The sequence below is a fragment of the Crinia signifera genome, chromosome 6 (genome assembly GCF_055691185.1).
Source record: "Crinia signifera chromosome 6, ASM5569118v1, whole genome shotgun sequence".
In the NCBI taxonomy this organism is placed as follows: domain Eukaryota; kingdom Metazoa; phylum Chordata; class Amphibia; order Anura; family Myobatrachidae; genus Crinia; species Crinia signifera.
Window position 1 is genome coordinate 134,703,457 of NC_139222.1, and position 24,198 is coordinate 134,727,654.

The 24,198-nt window shown below is 42.8% G+C and overlaps 2 pseudogenes; one reads left to right on the forward strand and one right to left on the reverse strand.

The window, feature by feature from the left end:
• Window positions 1-200: 200 nt before the first annotated feature.
• On the reverse strand, window positions 201-319 carry LOC146011706 (5S ribosomal RNA; annotated as a pseudogene).
• A 228-nt stretch (window positions 320-547) lies between these two features.
• LOC146011707 (5S ribosomal RNA) lies at window positions 548-666 on the forward strand (annotated as a pseudogene).
• The last annotated feature ends 23,532 nt before the right edge of the window (window positions 667-24,198 follow it).

Here is a 24,198-nt window from a genome sequence, read left to right on the forward strand (position 1 = left end):
AGCCCGAGTGACCGTAGGCTGCAAAAATGAGTTGAATCCCCAAGATGATTATTATTTTTATGGGGGGGATTTGCTGCCCCACGTCACGGGCAAATATGTAGTATACAATGATAAGCCTGAATTGGCTGAATTAGTAAGGAACACAAACAGTAGGCGGCTCTGAAACCACTGAATGGTGACACCCGGACCCCACACACAAAAGGATACCACACCTGGACTTCTCCAGGGGTCACCCACCTGAGTACTGTCCAGGCCCTTCACTGCTTGGCTTCCAAGTTCGGAAGGGTGTTGGGCAGGCCAGTGAGGTATGGTGGTATACTGTATGGGGACTCTAGTCACCCCCAGTGGTCCCAGTCAACCGCTTGCGTATCCGAGATTATTGCTGTCACAGCTATGCTCACCAAAAATATTTACTATTATTATTACTGCAATTAATTAGTAAAGAGATAGATCTCTAAAGTCACTGTACTCCCTGATACCTCCGGGTTGTATCTACAGGATTTTACGGTTGACTGGGACCACTGGGGGTGACTAGAGTCCCCATACAGTATACCACCATACCTCACTGGCCTGCCCAACACCCTTCCGAACTTGGAAGCCAAGCAGTGAAGGGCCTGGACAGTACTCAGGTGGGTGACCCCTGGAGAAGTCCAGGTGTGGTATCCTTTTGTGTGTGGGGTCCGGGTGTCACCATTCAGTGGTTTCAGAGCCGCCTACTGTTTGTGTTCCTTACTAATTCAGCCAATTCAGGCTTATCATTGTATACTACATATTTGCCCGTGACGTGGGGCAGCAAATCCCCCCCATAAAAATAATAATCATCTTGGGGATTCAACTCATTTTTGCAGCCTACGGTCACTCGGGCTCATGTACCTGAGATGACTATATGCACTGAATGATATATAAAAGTGTGACTGTAACTTATTTTTCATTTGATATATTATACCAGAATATATCACATACAATCACACAACAAAACCCAAGCAATTGAATACCAAAATCTTTTCAACGCGCCTATTATTTTAATTAAGAGTTTATAAATAAAAGCTAAGTTTTAACTTAATTTCATTACATATCAAATTAATTTTTGTTACAAGAGTGCGCCCACAAAGCGTTTACTGTCTTTTTCTTTGCACCGCTGCAAGGTAAAAAAATCCCCCATTTTCAGTTTAGTTACTGAACGCTGGGCGCACCACCAGCACCAGAATCACAAGCATCAGCCTAAGTGGTTTATTACGCTGGTACAAGATTATTTCTAAATTAATCTAATTTAAGCTGTAGCGGGTCCATCCCCTCTTGTCTTTCCAATAGAGACCTAACTGTTACTGGTTCCATGGTGAACTTATATACCCACCCATTCAGAAAGTGCCTTATCTAGACCAATGAACAGTCATTCAACCAAATTATGCTAAAATCCTTTAAAGCAGACTTGCTCTAAACATATCCCCAATTGGTATCCAGTAACTACATCTCCAAAGCTCACACCAATCCATCTTAACAAGTTATATGGCTAACTAGCGTTAGTACATCAAGTGGAGAATTCTGGCGTGCGTTCCAAATCAGTGGAACGCACCGCCATTTTGTTTCCATATTTTTTTCACTACAACACATCTGTGTACGTTGGTAATCACTGATTTACCCATACTTAAAAATCAGGCGCATAACCAGATCCACTTACTATATTGCTAGTGGGCACAAGAACGGGGGCAGCGGTGTGTCTCAGCAAGTTTGATCAGACGATCGCGTCACCCAGAAATGACGCGAGTATGCTCAAAACGGAAGCCGCCTGTACTTTGTGTACAGCGGTCTCCCAGCAACCTACTCGGCCTGAACTTCCCATCCCCAATGCGCATAACGGTAACTAGGCAACGGGCCAACTCAGCCCTGTTGTGTTTCATTGTCGCATCATCAAAGAGCGACACCAGTAAGCAGCCTCGCTGAAGCTAAACGTTGCCCAGCAACCGTCGATACACAAATATGTTACAGGTTCCTGATTGTGTTATCATGAGAAATACATATCGACAATGTCAAAAGCTTTGGACATTGTGATTTTGACAACTTTCAATAACATGATTATGGAAGACAATGGATCTATTATAATATTACAGGTTCCTGATTGTGTTATCATAAAAAATGCACATCAACAATGTCAAACGATGTTATTCTATGGCAAGGGGGCATGGGCATATGGTTCACCATGGTCCCAGCTGCATATATACAACATAGTTCAATAAAGACATACACTATACAAAGACATTACAAAGACAATAAAAAGTCACCCCATGGGTATATTTACCCATAGACTGAAAAAATGTTCAAGAGAGCAAAAAAACTTTATTACTTTGCTCTCCCTGCTCCATTGTATCCACCTACAAAAAGGAGGGGGGGGGGGGGGAATCAATTCAGAGAATATAGAGAATATAGAAAAAATGAACTTTTCTTAGAAAAAATTCTTATACAAAGAACTTTTTAGTGTCCAGCCTATAAGGCATAAGTGTCCAAAGCCACTAAATGTGGCAACTTCTTCGTCACTTCATCACTTCAAATGCCATCCCAATTTACAGAAATACGCTGTAGGGTAAATGTTCGTTGAGTCCCTTCGGTGAACAAGTATCTAGTCGCTGTATCCATTTTAACTCCCTTTGTTTGAGGAGCTTCTCCCTATCGCCCCCACGTCCTGGGGCAGGAATATGGTCGATGATCATACTCTTCAAACTTGCCACTGAGTGACCCTTTATAAAAAAATGGCGGGCCACTGGCTTGTCTGAACCTTTCTTCTCGAATGCCTCCCTAATTGACCGTCTGTGGTTGGCCATTCTTTCACGAAAGGTCCTCGTTGTGAGACCAACGTAATAGAACCCGCATGGGCATAGTAAGAAATATACAATATATGTGGACTGGCAGGATACTCTGTGCTGTATCGTAATTCTCTGGTTGGTATGTGGATGTGCAAATGTTGATCCAACCATCATAGATCTGCACGTTATACAATCCGCACAGCGGAAGCAACCCTTCTTGCCCGTTTGGATCCAATTTTTCGTTTCTCGAGCCGGTATCATTGTGGGTCTCATCAGCATCTGCTTGAGATTTGGACCTCTTTTATATGAGATCATAGGTGGTATCTTGCTGATCGCACCCAATGCTGGATCCCTTATGATGATGGGCCACGATTTTTGGATCGATTTTTTCAACCTATGTGAGGCTGTATTGTAGGTGGTAGAATAGATCATTCTTTTCTCATCGAAGGGAGCTTTCTTGGTGTTATCATAGAATCTCTCTCTTGCTTTGTTCAAGCACCGGTCCACTATCTCTTGTTTATAGCCGCGGGCCAAAAATCTATTGGTCATCTCCATTATTTGGCCTTCTGCTGTCTCTGGATCTGAATTGTTGCGGAGTACCCGGAGGTATTGCGAGATTGGCAGCCCCTCTTTTAATTTCTCGTAGTGATGGCTAGTGGCGTATAGAAGTACATTGCGATCTGTGTCCTTGCGATAGAGCTTATATCCTAGACCATCCATTTGTTTATATATTGTGACATCAAGAAAGTTCAGTTCTTTCATATCAATATGCGATGTGAATCTGATTGGGGAGTCCAGTAGGTTGAGATACTGGATCATCTCGTTTAGCTCCACCAGAGTACCCACCCACACTATAAAAACATCGTCGATATATCTCATATAACTAGCTATATGGGTATGGTATCGAGAGAGGATGAATTCATGCTTGTAGAAGTGCATGTATAAGTTGGCATATGCCGGCGCGAGATTGGACCCCATGGCCGTCCCCCGGTTCTGGTAGTAGTATCCCCCTCCATAACCAAAATGGTTCTTAGTCAACACTAGTGTGGCAAGTTCTACCAGAAATTCTACCGGGGGGCGGCCAGGGGGATCCTCACTCAACGCTTCTCTTAAAGATGATAACCCTCCCTCATGGGGGATTACGGTGTACAGCGAGGACACATCTAATGACACCAATATCGCTTCCTCCGGTACCGGGCCTAATGCTTTGATTTTTTGAAGAAAATCAGGGGTGTCCTGTACATAACTCCCCATCTTCCTCACGCAAGGCTGTAAAAAGGTGTCAACAAACACTGCCAAGGGTTGCAGGACTGAACCGATGGCCGATATTATAGGACGCCCCGGAGGCGCACTTAAAGACTTGTGCACCTTCGGGAGCGTGTACAATATCGGACATACGGGTGCATCCACTGTAAGGTATTTAAAGGTTTTTTCATCAATCCACCTGTTGTTTAAAGCACTGTTTAATCTAATGTCAACCAGTTTTTTTACCTCATACATCGGGTTTGACCCTACTTTGGTGTACGTTTCTAGATCCGACAATTGAGACATAACCTCATTATTATAGGCGGTCCAGTCTTGTACTACGACTGAACCGCCCTTATCCGCCTGACGGATAACTATTTGATCATTCTTTTTGAGATTATTTAGGGCCTCCCTCTGTATTTTAGAGAGGTTATCAAATGTTTTTTTACTACTTTTTTTACTTCCATCTTCACGCATGTCACATTCCATCTGTCTCAGGAAGGTCTTAATGCTAGGATTTTGGGAGGGGGGGTCAAACTTACTTGGTCTAGAAAGTACTGGCATAGTTTCCCTGTTGGTCTCGGAATCACTAAAAAATTCTCTAAGCCTGAGTTTTCTGCCAAACTTAAAGTTGTCAACAGTCCAGTCAAAATAGTCAAATTTAACCGTTGGCACAAATGAAAGGCCTAGGCCTAGGACTTCCAATTCAGCTGTGCTTAATGTGTGGCTGGATAGATTAAATACAATTTCGGGTTCTAATATCTTCCCTTTCTCCTTGCTCCGGTGCCTCCTCCCGCCCCTCCTCGTGCGACGGCACGCACTGGCCGTGGGGGACGGTCTGCGGTATGAGCTGTACCTGCCGCTAAAAAAGATGTTGAGGTAGCACCGCCTGTACCTTGTCTGGTATCTAGGCCTGCCTCTGACTCTGAGTTGGATTGTGATGAACTATCTCAATTTTCTTGTTTTGCAAATGGGATTTGTCTGACTATATTGTAGATAGATCCCTAGGCGTGTATATAAATCCTGAACACCAGGCTTTTTTTCAGTATTGGGAATGTCGCAGGAGCCTCTGCAGATATTGGATGATGCTACTCTAGGGAGAGCGCAAGATCTGTTGGTTTCCCTCACCGATGAGGATGCCGACAAAATTTATTTCGATCATGTGGAATTTGGGAAATTGCCTGTAGAATCCTCCCTTGATCTTTATCATAAAATTTTGAAACTTAAAAGAAGGGAGGTAGATCTGGTCCTCCACGGTCAATTCCTGTCACACTATCACAGGAATAAAAAGATACCGCGGGGGTTCAGAGTGGCAAATGTCCCTACCCTGGGCAGAGGTAAACTAAATTTCTGCACACGTTGGTGTGGAGTTCTTAATAAGTGCTCCTTCGATCTCCTCCTCCTCGTTATAGAGGAGGTGGGGATCGAATTGGGCAAAGTCAGACAATCCATCTGTGAATTTAATACCAAATACCTTGATTCACTAGCCAAGGAAAAAACGGATAATTGGGTGGGAAAACTTTCCGATCAAATCTCGACCTATCAACAGGATTTAACTGCGTTCAAATGCAAAAAATTGGCCACAGTGGAGGCTGACTATACCAATCACCAAGTATATAGATGGCTAAAAGGGGACAATAGAAATTTCCATAATAGACGTCAACAAGCCTCATATAGGTTTAAACAAAATAGGGGTCTGGATAGTTCATCACAATCCAACTCAGAGTCAGAGGCAGGCCTAGATACCAGACAAGGTACAGGCGGTGCTACCTCAACATCTTTTTTAGCGGCAGGTACAGCTCATACCGCAGACCGTCCCCCACGGCCAGTGCGTGCCGTCGCACGAGGAGGGGAGGGAGGAGGCACCGGAGCAAGGAGAAAGGGAAGATATTAGAACCCGAAATTGTATTTAATCTATCCAGCCACACATTAAGCACAGCTGAATTGGAAGTCCTAGGCCTAGGCCTTTCATTTGTGCCAACGGTTAAATTTGACTATTTTGACTGGACTGTTGACAACTTTAAGTTTGGCAGAAAACTCAGGCTTAGAGAATTTTTTAGTGATTCCGAGACCAACAGGGAAACTATGCCAGTACTTTCTAGACCAAGTAAGTTTGACCCCCCCTCCCAAAATCCTAGCATTAAGACCTTCCTGAGACAGATGGAATGTGACATGCGTGAAGATGGAAGTAAAAAAAGTAGTAAAAAAACATTTGATAACCTCTCTAAAATACAGAGGGAGGCCCTAAATAATCTCAAAAAGAATGATCAAATAGTTATCCGTCAGGCGGATAAGGGCGGTTCAGTCGTAGTACAAGACTGGACCGCCTATAATAATGAGGTTATGTCTCAATTGTCGGATCTAGAAACGTACACCAAAGTAGGGTCAAACCCGATGTATGAGGTAAAAAAACTGGTTGACATTAGATTAAACAGTGCTTTAAACAACAGGTGGATTGATGAAAAAACCTTTAAATACCTTACAGTGGATGCACCCGTATGTCCGATATTGTACACGCTCCCGAAGGTGCACAAGTCTTTAAGTGCGCCTCCGGGGCGTCCTATAATATCGGCCATCGGTTCAGTCCTGCAACCCTTGGCAGTGTTTGTTGACACCTTTTTTTACAGCCTTGCGTGAGGAAGATGGGGAGTTATGTACAGGACACCCCTGATTTTCTTAAAAAAATCAAAGCATTAGGCCCGGTACCGGAGGAAGCGATATTGGTGTCATTAGATGTGTCCTCGCTGTACACCGTAATCCCCCATGAGGGAGGGTTATCATCTTTAAGAGAAGCGTTGAGTGAGGATCCCCCTGGCCGCCCCCCGGTAGAATTTCTGGTAGAACTTGCCACACTAGTGTTGACTAAGAACCATTTTGGTTATGGAGGGGGATACTACTACCAGAACCGAGGGACGGCCATGGGGTCCAATCTCGCGCCGGCATATGCCAACTTATACATGCACTTCTACGAGCATGAATTCATCCTCTCTCGATACCATACCCATATAGCTAGTTATATGAGATATATCGACGATGTTTTTATAGTGTGGGTGGGTACTCTGGTGGAGCTAAACGAGATGATCCAGTATCTCAACCTACTGGACTCCCCAATCAGATTCACATCGCATATTGATATGAAAGAACTGAACTTTCTTGATGTCACAATATATAAACAAATGGATGGTCTAGGATATAAGCTCTATCGCAAGGACACAGATCGCAATGTACTTCTATACGCCACTAGCCATCACTCCGAGAAATTAAATGAGAGGCTGCCAATCTCGCAATACCTCCGGGTACTCCGCAACAATTCAGATCCAGAGACAGCAGAAGGCCAAATAATGGAGATGACCAATAGATTTTTGGCCCGCGGCTATAAACAAGAGATAGTGGACCGGTGCTTGAACAAAGCAAGAGAGAGATTCTATGATAACACCAAGAAAGCTCCCTTCGATGAGAAAAGAATGATCTATTCTACCACCTACAATACAGCCTCACATAGGTTGAAAAAATCGATCCAAAAATCGTGGCCTATCATCATAAGGGATCCAGCATTGGGTGCGATCAGCAAGATACCACCTATGATCTCATATAAAAGAGGTCCAAATCTCAAGCAGATGCTGATGAGACCCACAATGATACCGGCTCGAGAAACGAAAAATTGGATCCAAACGGGCAAAAAGGGTTGCTTCCGCTGTGCGGATTGTATAACGTGCAGATCTATGATGGTTGGATCAACATTTGCACATCCACATACCAACCAGAGAATTACGATACAGCACAGAGTATCCTGCCAGTCCACATATATTGTATATTTCTTACTATGCCCATGCGGGTTCTATTACGTTGGTCTCACAACGAGGACCTTTCGTGAAAGAATGGCCAACCACAGACGGTCAATTAGGGAGGCATTCGAGAAGAAAGGTTCAGACAAGCCAGTGGCCCGCCATTTTTTTATAAGGGTCACTCAGTGGCAAGTTTGAAGAGTATGATCATCGACCATATTCCTGCCCCAGGACGTGGGGGCGATAGGGAGAAGCTCCTCAAACAAAGGGAGTTAAAATGGATACAGCGACTAGATACTTGTTCACCGAAGGGACTCAACGAACATTTACCCTACAGCGTATTTCTGTAAATTGGGATGGCATTTGAAGTGATGAAGTGACGAAGAAGTTGCCACATTTAGTGGCTTTGGACACTTATGCCTTATAGGCTGGACACTAAAAGGTTCTTTGTATAAGAATTTTTTCTAAGAAAAGTTCATTTTTTCTATATTCTCTATATTCTCTGAATTGATTCCCCCCCCCCTTTTTGTAGGTGGATACAATGGAGCAGGGAGAGCAAAGTAATAAAGTTTTTTTGCTCTCTTGAACATTTTTTCAGTCTATGGGTAAATATAACCATGGGGTGACTTTTTATTGTCTTTGTAATGTCTTTGTATAGTGTATGTCTTTATTGAACTATGTTGTATATATGCAGCTGGGACCATGGTGAACCATATACCCATGCCCCCTTGCCATAGAATAACATCGTTTGACATTGTTGATGTGCATTTTTTATGATAACACAATCAGGAACCTGTAATATTATAATAGATCCATTGTCTTCCATAATCATGTTATTGAAAGTTGTCAAAATCACAATGTCCAAAGCTTTTGACATTGTCGATATGTATTTCTCATGATAACACAATCAGGAACCTGTAACATATTTGTGTATCGACGGTTGCTGGGCAACGTTTAGCTTCAGCGAGGCTGCTTACTGGTGTCGCTCTTTGATGATGCGACAATGAAACACAACAGGGCTGAGTTGGCCCGTTGCCTAGTTACCGTTATGCGCATTGGGGATGGGAAGTTCAGGCCGAGTAGGTTGCTGGGAGACCGCTGTACACAAAGTACAGGCGGCTTCCGTTTTGAGCATACTCGCGTCATTTCCGGGTGACGCGATCGTCTGATCAAACTTGCTGAGACACACCGCTGCCCCCGTTCTTGTGCCCACTAGCGATATAGTAAGTGGATCTGGTTATGCGCCTGATTTTTAAGTATGGGTAAATCAGTGATTACCAACGTACACAGATGTGTTGTAGTGAAAAAAATATGGAAACAAAATGGCGGTGCGTTCCACTGATTTGGAACGCACGCCAGAATTCTCCACTTGATGTACTAACGCTAGTTAGCCATATAACTTGTTAAGATGGATTGGGGTGAGCTTTGGAGATGTAGTTACTGGATACTAATTGGGGATATGTTTAGAGCAGGTCTGCTTTAAAGGATTTTAGCATAATTTGGTTGAATGACTGTTCATTGGTCTAGATAAGGCACTTCCTGAATGGGTGGGTATATAAGTTCACCATGGAACCAGTAACAGTTAGGTCTCTATTGGAGTAAGATCTCTTGCTGCATTTGTCTGTCTTGAAGAAGGTCTGAAATGCGGACCGAAACGTTGACAACCACCTGATGTTCAATATTTTAAAGGTTTGAATAAATATGAAGTTTTAACTGCGAATTGGTGAGTGCCCTCCTTACAAAAAATTCTATGTGATGGTCCAGTGCCTTGGAGTGAGCACTACCTGGATGAACTATTATCTGGAGTGCGGATTTCTATGTATATATATATATATATGCGTAGGGTAAATCAGCGATTTTATATAGTTTGGCGAGTGCAGCAAACCACCGAGCCCAAAGCTTGGCGAGCGTAGCGGATTACTGCACTCGCCACACTATATAAAATCAACTCCATGCGTAGTGGATAGTGGGGTTATGAACAGGTAAAAAAAAATTGCTTTGGATCGCATCGATATATCAGCTGATATCGCATCTGATATATCGGCCGATATCGCATCCGATATATCGGGCGCCATGAAACTATACAAGTACCAAAAATTCCTTTATTACGCCCTACGGCGTTTCGGGGGAAAGATCCCCATCTTGAGTCCCTCAAGATGGGGGATCTTTCCCTGAAACGCTGTAGGGCATAATAAAGGAATTTTTATTCACTTACAAGCCTGTGGAGTGCCGCTGATTTACCCTACGTACATTTGGACTGGCACACAGCCCATGGAGGGCACCCGCAGCAAGGCAATTAAAAACAACAGGAGTGCCGGGTACATTCTAATATATATATATATATATATATATATATATATATATATATATATATATATATATATATATATATATACAGAAGTACCAACACACTCGCCATTCCTAGGAATGGGGTGCAAACAGCACCCACATCCCAGGGTGGGGTGCGGTGGCCTGTGACCACACACTAGTAAATACAAACACAGGGGGCCCAGCACTCACTACAACAAACTAACTCACCTTAACATTCAAATAATCAATAAATAAATAATGGGGTTTTAAAACCCCATTATTTATTTATTGATTATTCGAATGTTAAGGTGAGTTAGTTTGTTGTAGTGAGTGCTGGGCCCCCTGTGTTTGTATTTACTAGTGTGTGGTCACAGGCCACCGCACCCCACCCTGGGATGTGGGTGCTGTTTGCACCCCATTCCTAGGAATGGCGAGTGTGTTGGTACTTCTGTATCTATATATTTGGGTTGATTTTTAATTAACCTCTGTTACTGTGATCATAGCTTTCTCATGCACCCTTGATAAGCTCATTTACCTGAAACCTGTGACAGCTGCCCCTTTAATACTAATTCAGGTGCTGTGTTTGGGATTGTCTCACCTTATAAAAGCCATGTTACTTGGCAGTTGAGCATTAACCCAGAGAAAAAACACATGTTCATTTTAGTTATGATGTGTAAGCAGGTGCCAGGTTCCCAAGAAAACCAGTTAGTGTAGGACTTGCAGTGAAATGGGGTCCCTTGGCGATGGGCTGCAAGCTTAAATGCATTGATCAATTCATGAACTAAAACCCCATTATTTATTTATTGATTATTTGAATGTTAAGGTGAGTTAGTTTGTTGTAGTGAGTGCTGGGCCCCCTGTGTTTGTATTTACTAGTGTGTGGTCACAGGCCACCGCACCCCACCCTGGGATGTAGGTGCTGTTTGCACCCCATTCCTAGGAATGGCGAGTGTGTTGGTACTTCTGTATCTATATATTTGGGTTGATTTTTAATTAACCTCTGTTACTGTGATCATAGCTTTCTCATGCACCCTTGATAAGCTCATTTACCTGAAACCTGTGACAGCTGCCCCTTTAATACTAATTCAGGTGCTGTGTTTGGGATTGTCTCACCTTATAAAAGCCATGTTACTTGGCAGTTGAGCATTAACCCAGAGAAAAAACACATGTTCATTTTAGTTATGATGTGTAAGCAGGTGCCAGGTTCCCAAGAAAACCAGTTAGTGTAGGACTTGCAGTGAAATGGGGTCCCTTGGCGATGGGCTGCAAGCTTAAATGCATTGATCAATTCATGAACTAAAACCCCATTATTTATTTATTGATTATTTGAATGTTAAGGTGAGTTAGTTTGTTGTAGTGAGTGCTGGGCCCCCTGTGTTTGTATATATATATATATATATATATATATATATATATAAAAAAATCTGGTCTGCGGGACCATTTTTATGCCAGTGCCCTCGCTTACGATGTGCTCTATCGCACAGACAACAGAGGATGTCTCTGATGGATGCCAGAGGACTCACCAGCAGTTGGGATTCCGACAGTCATTACCCTGACATTGGAGTCCCGAATGCTAAAAGCCCGACACATGGGCAGTGGCTATTCTCCCTCGTAGGGGTCTACGACCCCCATAGAGAGATAATAAAATATGTGGCGAGCGTAGCAAGATACTGTGCCCACAGCAAGGCCAGCGCAGCGAGCCTGCAAGGGGCTTCCTTGTGCTCGCCCCTCTGTCTGAGTCCCCTCAGTCGGGATTCTGACGTCGGGCTAATGACTGTCGGATTCCCAACTGCCGGTTGTTACACCACACCCGTCTCTGATGACATGTGGACACACATTAGATAATTATAAATAGAAAATCGTTGAGAATATCGTCTAGATAAGTGTTCCCATACACACTGGAGATGTCCCCATGAACAGGGGTGGGATCCATGTTACTGGAGACCTGCGCATCTACAGTAGATTCTGGCATAATGTCAGTGTATTTACTGTCAGAGAGGAAGTGGTGGATGCTGCATGCAAGTCCTCTACTCTCTTAAAATGCCCTGAGAATATCATAATCCTTCACGTCACCCCTTGCCTAAAAGTTTCTTATTGTGAAATTTGAATAAAAATAATACATTAAATAAATTGTGTTTAGAGGTCATACTTAGAATAATTAGGTGGTGAGGGGTATGATTCTCATCTGTTTGTCCACATATTGTATGATTGACACCGATCAGCAATGGTTTTCCTATTATACTGACCATAAATAATTTGAATTGGTTGTTGGACCACCAAGGACCTCTGCAAGTGTTCTGATGCAACCCAGGGTCTCAAGCAGACAAACCTTTGTAGACATTTATGAAGAGTGTTTTACTGGTAAGAAAAAGTGGTGAAGCCAAAATTATTCCTTTACATGAATCTTTCAATTATCTAATCTGCATTAAAAGAAATAACAGAATCAGATTGGTCACAATAGAAACCTATGGTAATTGTAATTGCCAGCTTAAAGACATCATGCCCCCCATTTGATACTGTAAATATCCCAAAATCTCTAAAAGGCAGCAATCCTCTGAAAACAGCCATCAAAAGAAGGACCCGTTATAATTTTACTTTCTGTTCCCCAATGTGATTCTTAAGCACATTCTCAGATCTGTAAACCTTAAAGGCCCTATTTCTGATTGGCTCTGTAAGGCACCAGAGGCCCGCAACAAAAGGTCCAGTGAGTTTGTAACTTGCTGCAAATACAAGCATGCACAGACCACCAACCATCAGAACAGGGCTGATTTTGGACTAGTCCGATCATTGTTGACTCACTCCCAAAATATGTTTGAGCTGATACTTTATAAAAGCCCCATTGTTACAGGCTCCTATTATTCCTTTTAGCAGCTTAATTAGCTGTGTGATACTAACATAGAAACATAGAAACATAGAATTTGACGGCAGATAAGAACCACTTGGCCCATCTAGTCTGCCCCTTTTTTTAAACATGTTACCTCAAACCATATTTGATCCTTATTTTTTTGTAAGTATATCAATATGCTTATCCCAAGCATGTTTAAATTGTACTACTGTATTTGCGTCTACCACCTCTGTTGGGAGGCTATTCCACTTATCTACTACTCTTTCTGTGAAAAAAATTCTTCCTCACATTTCCCCTGAATCTTCCTCCCTCTAGTTTCAGTGCATGTCCTCGTGTTCTGTTGCTCCTCTTCCTGTGAAGAATGTCTCCCACCTGTACCTTGTTAAAGCCCTTGATATATTTGAAAGTTTCTATCATGTCCCCCCTTTCCCTTCTCTGCTCTAAAGTATACATATTAAGATCTTTTAGTCTTTCCTGGTACGTTTTGTGATGTAGGCCATGCACCATTTTAGTTGCTCTTCTTTGTACAGTCTCTAATGTATTTATATCCTTCTGGAGATATGGCCTCCAGAACTGAACACAATACTCTAGGTGAGGTCGTACCAATGACCTATACAGTGGCATTATTACTTCTTTCTTTCTACTGCTGATACCTCTCCCTATGCAACCAAGCATCTGACTTGCCTTCTTCATTGCTTTGTTACATTGCCTACCTGCTTTTAAGTCCCCTGAAATAGTGACACCTAGAACCCTCTCTTCCTCAGTAGTTTCCATTATAGTGCCATTTATACTATATTGAGTCTTTACATTTTTGAGACCCATGTGCATGATTTTGCATTTTTTGGCATTAAACTGTAGTTGCCATTCTCTTGACCATTTCTCTAACCTGCCTAGATCCTCAATCATTTGTTTTACCCCTCCTGGTGTGTCTACCCTGTTGCATACCTTTGTGTCATCTGCAAAAAGGCACATTTTACCCTCAATTCCATTTGCAATATCACCAATAAAGATATTAAAAAGCACCAGTCCAAGTACAGATCCCTGGGGTACTCCACTTGTAACCTTTCCCTCCTTTGACTGTACTCCATTTACTACAACTCTCTGTTTTCTGTCCTGCAACCACGCTCGTAACCATATGTCTTTCTTCCATATATAAGCACTCCAAAATCTTCCTCATCTCAAATCTTCTGTGCCATGTGTAAGTTGTATTAATAGTAATAGTTTATGTGCAGCATTTATCTGCGTTAAACTCTATCTGACATTTACCAGCCCAATTATTCTGTTTGCTTAATTCTTTCTGTAGTGGGTCACTGTCCTGTGTAAATATCCTGTACATACACTATTAAATTCCATGAGTCGCTATTGCTTAGTAAAATACTGAATAGAGTAAGTCATGGTCATCAAGTATTTGTAGAGGCACCTTGATGAATATTCTAACACACCTTTGTGAAATGACTTCTCAAAGTGATGTTAGGACTGTGAGTCATTGTCAATAGTAAAACTTTGACATTACCAAAATTTACATTGCTTGGGCTGTGGCCGTCCAATAAATATTCACATACTCTAAGCTAATTAGCTATAGTAGAAAAATGCCTCACACTTGGGTTTCAATGGATTTATTGCTCAAGCCTATATGTTAAAGTAAAACAAAATGTCATTGTGATGTGTCATATTCCATCTGATTTTCTAAAACTTTAGAGTAATAGAGATAAACATACTGTATATACAACTTTGCAGCTGAGTATAATTTTGTGGTCAAACCGTCACCGTGAAGGTAATTGCTGTATATTGCATATCCTATAATTATAGCTTTACCAAATAGACCTGATTGCTCTCCCGCTGGTGTGGAACTAAAGGGATCAGTATGCTTGGCAAGACAAATCTAACCCTCTAGGTCAGTGGTTCCCAAACTGTGCGCCTCGGCTCCCTGGGGTGCCTCGGAGTACTAGCAGGGGTGCCCTGGGTTGGTGGTCCAGAACCAATTAAAATTATTTATGGCCAACGAAATAGACCATCACTGGCTTCCAATGATAAAATATGTGGGTAAACAGAAGGGAATCATGTTCCTCACCATATAACTGGACCTAAGAATACAATTTAATCACAACTTATTTAATTTTATATTTTTTCTGAAACTCTCATTAACAAACTTTTGGCCTAGGGGTGCCTTGAAAAATATTATGATAAATGAGGGTGCCGTGATTCAAAAAGTTTGGGAACCACTGCTCTAGGTTATGGATTTCTGCCATGGAAGGGGCTGACAGATACCCATATAAAATGTGATTTTATTTTTAACATGGAAATTTGGCCATTTTTAATACCTGATTTGAGTTTGGTAACTTCGCATGAATCTCTGAATATTTTCACTGCTGGAATATGAGTAAGCATGTAAGCCTAATAAATTGTTATTGTTTAAATGATGTTCAAACTGTCAAATGCTATTACTAAGATGAAAACACATCATTCACAACACCCTCAAGTGTTTTAGCTTTGGTTTTGGATCTTGATTTCTATAAACAGCTAAAATCAAAGAAAGTTAAGAACCGATTCAGATCCGTATGTTGTGGGTCGAATTTGGCCCCAATGTGAAAATGCGCAACGGCATCACACTCACCAAGCCATTCACTGTAGGATGGAAGGGGTGGGGGTGGGCAGGGGCAGAAGCAGGGGCGCAACAAGCAGTTTATGGGCATCCCCTGCGCATGCAGGCATGCGGACGCATGCAAGGGTATTCTATGCGCCGGGAGAGGGGCATTTAGTTGGGTGGATTTTACCCTTTCGCTAGCCTGCAAGGTCTGAATCAGGCCGGGAGCCGGGCAAGAGAAGACGCTGCAGCGGCAGCGCGAGTGGTAAGAGCAGCAGCAGAGCACTTTAAAAAAAAAGCCCATACAAACGCAAGGAAGCCATTGATTGGCTGAGACCTCTCGCTGAGAGAGGTCTCAGCCAATCAATGGCTTCCTATGCGTTTCTATGGGTTTTTTATTTTTTTGGAAGTGCTCTGCTGCTCCCGCCACTCGTGCTACTGCTGCAGCGTCTTCTCCTGCCCGGCTCCCTGGTACTCTGTGCCGCCCCACCTGCTCCCTGCCCAGCGGCTTCTTGCCAGGCTCCCTACGCCCCCCCCCCCCTCCCCCACTCTCTGGTCATGGGCATATCCCGCTGCTGTCCTCCGCTCCCATTGTCCCTGCAGCTCCCCAGGAGTTGCATGTGATAAATCGCATGCAATTTACCACATGCAAAACTTGGCACATGAAGTGCCATCGCATGTGATCCATCCCGGGGAGCTGCTGGGACAATCGGGTCCGACTTATCCTTATGTGTGGGGCCTTAAGGCCCCCACACATTGAGCCGACTTGTCCGAAGAACAGAAAGAGGTCACCCTAGGGACACTTAGGAGCACTGGAGTATTTTAGTAGAAATCACAAATATGGCTTTTACACAGGGCAAGACTGCTGCTGCTTTTAAAAAAAAGAGGATGTGTAGCCTCTTATACAAAACCAAAAAATATAAAAAGAAACTTTGGCCCAATATGGGTCGCTGTCGCTTTAAGAAGCGCAGTCTTGTCGGTATCAATGAATATATATTCAATCAGGTGTAATTCAATATATTTATTACAATCTACTGATACATAAAAAAAGTGAAAGACACTTCCCAATTACAATAATAATTTATTTTAAAAAACACATACTAGACATACAACATATGACATATACTACTGGAAACTTTGTCCTTGAGGCTAATGTTCATGAGGCTTAATATGGGCTTGGATTTAGATGTCATAATGTAACAGTTCCTTTATATAAGGCATTTTGTAATCCTTTATAGTTACCAGTCCTGTGTGATTATTGGACTCCTGCAGCTGAAATGATTGAGTATGATCCCCTCAGGCAATGCTTTCTCTTGTGGGTGAAAAACTCCTTTACCAGTGATGTAACTGGAGCGAGGCACTGTGCCCGAAGCATCGCGAGCGAAGCAAGCGATGCGAGGGGCTGCGGTTCGACTCCAACTGTGTCCATGTCGACTGTGTCGAAACATTGGGGTCAAAAAACAGTGTTGACCTAAAACCATGTCGACCTTGGCCCATGTCGACCTTAAGTCATGTCGACATTGAGCCATGTCGACCTTTAACCCTGTAGACCTTGGGGACAGTCGACCTTCCGGGGTCGACCTAATGACTGTAGACCTAAGTCTGTTCTGACAGATGTACCGCTTCCAACTGGACACAGTCTCTTGTTGCTGCCAATGGTGCCTTCCAGGAACTGATAGTAAGCTCAAAAACGCGTTTCTCTGCCTCAGATACTGATCGGCGGCTTCCTCAGTTTGAGCTACCACAGATACACACCTCATATTTAAAGCATGCCCGTTCGCGCGTCTTGTGCCCCCGCACTTCCGGGTTTAGCATCCAAGCCTCGTTTTCAGTTCCCTTGTATTTATAGAGGGCGGCGGCCATTTTGTTTCCTGTATTCCAAGCCTCATTCCCATGTAAAGGATTGCCGCAGCCATCTTGATGACACTGCATTGTATTCCAAGCCTCATTTTCAAACGCAGCCTTATTTAGCATAGCTGTATCGAGCCCATAACCAAGCCTCATTTTGATCTCTTATTTGGGTTAATTACCCCTATCTTGCCTCAATCCAGTTACTACGCTTTAAGGACAGACAACATTTAACATTAAACATACTGTGATACAAATTAATATAAAACATAATTAAATCGAATCATGTGATCCACAGCCATATATATTCTAATAGACACCTATACAGGCATCCTACGTATATTATTATTATTTAAATTGTATTATTTATTTTTATTATTATTATTTATATTTTATTTTCAGCATTATTCACACACACATATATATATATATATATATATATATATATATATATATATATATACATACCATACATAGAAGGTGGATATATAGCGCTAATAAGTACTCAGTCCAGCACAAAAAAGCCTCTGATCACAGGGCTGAACAAGCACCAAGTCCCAATAAATTAAGACTGCCGCTCCCTCCAAAGATGACTCCCTGGATCCTCAGGAGTAGGAAAGATCTGTAGCAAATAGATAAAGAGAGGGGCGCTCCATAGTCCGGTGCACCGTCAGGAACACAGCCCACGCCGCTTTCCCCAGAGGGGATTCACAGATCGCCGGGAACCTAGGCAGGAACAGACCGCCGGAGGACGGCCTGGAAGCAGGACAGCGAGCACCACCGTAGCCACGCCCTAACGCGTTTCGTGGAACACTTCGACAGAGCACGCCCTCTGACGAAGTGTTCCACGAAATGCGTTAGGGCGTGGCTACGGTGACGCTCGCTGTCCTGCTTCCAGGCCGTCCTCCGGCGGTCTGTTCCTGCCTAGGTTCCCGGCGCGCTGTGAATCCCCTCTGGGGAAAGCGGCGTGGGCTGTGTTCCTGACGGTGCCCCGGACTTCCGTTGGACCTGCTTTGGCCTGGTAACATCTATGATTAGACCATGTGGTATCCAGCCCACACTGTTGAATTATTTGGTACGAGCAACTTGTGACCATTTTTTACCGCTGCTGTTTGCTGTACATTTGAATAAAACTGTTTTATGCACTCAGTAGCGCACGCAGGGGGGGTTTCTGAGTACCCAGAAACCTCCCAGGAGTCTAAGGACCCTAGCCTGAAAGCTGAGGGCCCCCTCTTTCCATGGGTATAAGAATTGTCAAAATCGGCCCTTGGGAACCGGAGATATCGGACTTCAAAGCAGTGGTCCCCATCCAAGCCTATTAATTGCTTTTCCCAGTCAGATATTCCAGGTTCTGTCTGACTTAGAGTTTTTCTGAGGATAGATTTCAAAAGCTGGGACTCTGCTCCTTTGATGGACACTAGTAGCTTGTCTCTACTGTTCCCAGAACCAGAGATATCAGCCTTCCAGCAGCTGGCTACTGCTCCAGCTCCACACACCTGGTATGTCTTTTTATATACTCATTGGCGGATTGCTCTGCCTCCTGAACTCTGATCCCCTAGTCCCCAATACAATTTGGTAGGTGGGATTCTTTAGTTTTTAATTCCATTAAAATCTAAGAAATCTATTTCTGGGAACTGGAGATATCTGCAGTCAAGCAAGCTGTCCTCCCACCAGAAAGTTATGAATAATAAGCCCACTCCACTATACACCACTCCTCTGCGTATTAAACATCCTCTACCACCCTGAAAGTTATGTATCAGGGCCCCTTCATTCAGCCCAATGCCCCCTTCTCCCACCCATCTGTGCAGTAAAAGTGTAATTAGTGGAAATTACTGATCCAGGCCCTACATGCTGAGCAGTTGATATAATACCCCCTACCACCCGGGGCAAAGCTTCCCCCACCCCTACCGCTGGAGGATCGGTAAGTGCCCCAATACATTGCTATGCCCAGGGGTCTACACTGCTGTTGATGCCCCTGTATGTATATATATATATATATATATATATATATATATATATATATATATATATATTTTTTTTTTTTTTTTTTTAAATTATTATTATTTATATACATTTGGTCTATCTATAATACTTTAACTGACCCGGCATATACTGGGTCACCTAAGTGTCCATCTCCGTGCTTTGCTCCGCCCCTCTGGAAACCCCCTTCTGAAAATCCTGCGTTTGCCACTGGCACTATGGAGCGCCCCTCTCTTTATCTATTTGCTACATATATACATATATATATAAACCCCACGTGTCTCCAGGGGAATAGCATACACGTACACATATGCAGATGTGAGAGAATCGGAGGAGTACTTTCTATATATCATTATGCAGAATGGTCTTGTCAAAAAAATTCATAAAAGGATATAGAAATGTATACACATATTAGTTGGGTGGTCATAGTCCTCATAATAATCCATATACCGCTAGACCAATATTATAACGCCCTATATTCCCATAATTGGAAATATATATATATATACAAATGCATATATAATATACCTAAATAAAATTACGCAAATATGAAGATAAATACATAGGACTAGAAAGGGGGGCACCAGTGAGCCCTCCCCCTAAACAGTCATCATTAATCTTTCACCTCAATAGCAGTGCATACAGCCAGATCATAACAACTTAAGCATATTCACAATCATGTTTATTCGAACTGAGATTTGTTTAGATATTGTTCAATTCAATACTGTCGTTCAGACCCAGGGGACTAAGTGTTCTTAGGCAGAATATCCAGTATGCTTCTCTCCTGCATAACTGGATATATCTGTCTCCTCCTCGAGGGGTACTTTTGATATGCTCAATTCCTATCATCTTAATCCCCTTCATTTCCCCTCTTTGGCACCCAGCCATATGTCTATAAAGACTATTATTCTTACTTAATTTCATAATGTTACGTTTGTGTTCCATGTAACGAACGTGTAGAGTCCGAATGGTGCGGCCCACATACTGTAAGCCGCATCCACACGTCAATAAGTAAATAACGTATTTCGTTTTGCAGTTCAAAAAACCTTTTATGGGAAAGGTTTTACCCGACACATATGAGGTAAAATTCATGGTTTTTCTTTCTATATATATACATGATAAGCAGGAGCCACCCATTCCTCCACCTCCACATGAATGGTAACCCTCAGGCGGGAGTGGTAGCCATGTAGGATTGGAGATCCTGTTCTTCCCTTTTTCCTTATAAAAGCAAGGTGCTAGTTTTGTTTTTAAATTCCGAGATTTCCTAAACACTACAGAATTATTAAAATCAATTTCTTTGTTTGGGATCTCGTCTGATTTTAACAGATACACGTTTTTCTTCACTATTTTCTTTATTTCCATCACTTTCACATTGTACTGTGTGACGAAGGCTACCTTCCTTTCTTTGGGCTTATCTTGTCTCCTATAGGTCTGTATAGTTGGATTGGCTTCCATTCCTCCTAATAATGCTGTTCTCTCCATGTCTCTGACTAACTCTAAGAACTCATCCAACAATTTTCGGGGGTAACCTTGTTCCAAGTATGCTTGGTGTAGATTTCTACTCTGTTTGTCAAAGGCCACATCTGTTGAGCAGTTCCTCTTCATTTGCATGAACTGGCTCTTGGGTATGTTGTTTTTCCATTTGGTATAATGGCTACTCTTATAAGTTAGATATCTATTTTGGTCAACACTTTTTAAATAGGTCTGGGTCTCTATGTTCTCACCCTCTACCGTGAGAGCAATATCCAAGAAAGTGACACCCTCTGTGTGACTGGTGCTGGTGAATTTTAAACCATATTTGTTAGTATTAAGATTATTAGTGAACTCAGTGACAGAATCTAGGTCCCCATCCCAAATGAAAAACAAATCATCTATGTATCTGCCATAGAGGACCAGGTTCGCCCCCAAGTCCAGCCCCCAAGTCCCGCCCCCAAATGTTCTCCTCCTCAAACCTTCCCATGAATAGGTTGGCGAAACTTGGAGCAAACCTGGTCCCCATGGCTGTGCTCAGTGACTGTAAATAAAATTTTGAATCAAAAGTGATAAATATTTATATTCTATAAATACAAGGGCACTGAAAACGAGGCTTGGATGCTAAACCCGGAAGTGCGGGGGCGCGAGACGCGCAAACCGGCATGCCTTAAATATGAGGTGTGTATCTGTGGTAGCTCAAACTGAGGAAGCCGCTGATCAGTATCTGAGGCGGAGAAACGTGGCCACCACGTTTGCTCCACGCACAGGGTATCGCCTTCTTTGGATGGCGATACCCTATAGAAGCCTATGGGCTTCTTAATAAAGGCCGCCACAACCCACTGCAGATGCCAACCCCACTTCCCGGCATACCTCCGTTAAACTCCTTCTACCCCTAGCAACACAGTCAGAGATCCTTCCGGCTGCAGGGGAGAGGAGGAGGTGCCCAGGACTTCTGCTTCCCGGCCAGGGAGATCCCAGGGATGTGAAGGAGACCTCCACACACCACATGACAGGTATCGCATCGTGATGTTGATTGCATATGTTAGTTCATATGTGATCAACATTGGTGCAATGGGCGGTGAGGGGTGGCGATCTATTTTAATACATCCCGCCCAAAGTCTCCTTCACACACCACAGGCATTAGATCCTACATGCCACTTGCATAACCTTTGTTACATGCACATGGGCAGTATGACCGGCAAGTCCCAGAGCGCCCATATATGTGTGTTTAGCTTAATTACAAGTGGAGCTACATATGTTTTAGCGGATTTGGTATGAAATCCCGAAGGTCAAAATCCCGACAAGGTCAAAATACCGACATTTAAAATCCCAACAAGGTCAAAATCCTGAAGAAGTCAAAATCCCGGTATTTAAAATCCCGACAAGGTCAAAATAACGACAAGTGAAAAAGTCAACATGATTTTCGGTCAACAGGTCGCAAGGTCGACATGGGTTTTTTCACTATTTTATTTACCCGAATGTCAACACTGTCGACATGGACACAGATGAAAGTCAACCGCAGCCCCTTGCATGGCTCGCTATGCTTCGGGCACGGTGCCTCATTGCGCTCGGCACACTATTTTATACTCCGACCACACCCTAGTCGATGGTAGGGCATGAAATAACGCCTGTCGGCACATGTCAGCTCAAAAAACAGTGAAAAAAAACTTGTCGACCTGTCGACTGAAAGTCATGTTGACTTTTTCACCTGTCTACATTCTATATGTCGGTATTTTGATCTTGTCGGGATTTTAAATGTCGGTATTGTGACCTTGTCGAGATTTTGACCTTGTCAGGATTTTAGATGTCGGTATATTGACCTTGCCGGGATTTTGACTGTCGGTCAATGGTTGTCGGTATTTTGACCGCATCCCGTTTTAGCCTGGGGCACCTCGAACTTTAATCATTCCCTGATCACACCTTAGCCAGGCTCTGGGCCAGATGTATCAAGCTTCAAAAAGTGATAAACTGGAGAGTTATAAAAAAAATCAGCCTAACTCTAACACCTACCACCCCATGCAGCCTAAACTTAACCCCCCCCCCGTGCAGCCTAAAGCTAATCCTCTCTGCTAGTGATTACCCCTAACTTCCACACCCTGCCATCTATACTTAACCCCCCTGTCCAACAGCCTACTCCTAACACTCACCCACCACAGCCTAAACCTAACCTCCCCATCCGTGATGTAGCGCTAACCCAGCCCAGTTACTCACATTCAGCATCCCAGCAGTCGGTATTCCGGCACTGGCATTTCAATTAATGTTTGGATTTCGGCATTGGTGTTTTGGCAGTGGTGGAGATGCCAACAATGGCATAGTGAATGCCGGCATCCCAAATACTGGAATGCTGAACACATCCTGCATCGAGTGCTACATGTTTTTACAGTGTTTCAATGTTTTCCTCCATGAATGCAGAGGAAAGGGTTGGTTATTGTGATATATGCTGACCTGATTGCAGAGATGGAAACATGATCCACCATTGTTAAAGTGACGGCACACTTACAGTGAGCATTTTGTGCTGTTGCGGGTCCCCTGGCAAGGCTGGTTCAATGGTAGTGCAACCCCTGCTGAGCTGATTCAACAGTTATTTTTAATGCAGTTTGTGCCATATTCCATTTATTATTACTATTATTATTATTATTATTATTATTATTATTATTATTATTATTATTATTATTTATCATTATTATTATTACTATTATTATTCATACACAAATATTACAATTTTTTTAAAAATGTCAAATATATTTACATAAATGTTGTAATAAGGAAAAGTTCTGCATCATAATGTTGTTATGCCCCATCTAACATCTACCAGTGTTCCAAAAATGGAAGGTATGACTGGGACTTTGGAAATTGGAGCACTGGCCAGATGTAATAGCCTCTGAGATAGGCTGCTGTGTGGAATGCCCTCTCGAACCGAGGTTTTTTAAAGGGGCAATAATTTCTTAGGCAAAACCATGCCTTGTAAATGAATGCTGGTATAAAAAAAACCTCAGTTCAGCCGGCATCCTGCAACTCATTGGCTATTACATCTGGCCATATATGTTTCATACAGTAAATGGATGTCAGCACTCTGGTGGATAGATCCAGCCAGCAACCAATCAGCATTTTCTGAAGAAAGAATGGTGGTAGAGCGCTCAGTTTTACTGCTTTAGTAGTATAAAAATAATAATATGATCAATTGGGTATCACATAAAATAATTTTATTCAATCTACTGAATAAACATATAAAGAGTAATTTAAAACATGCAAGGAAATAAGAAATACAATAAAATATGCACTCTATGGTATATTAGTGTTAATAGGACGATGGAGGTTATACTTATAGTG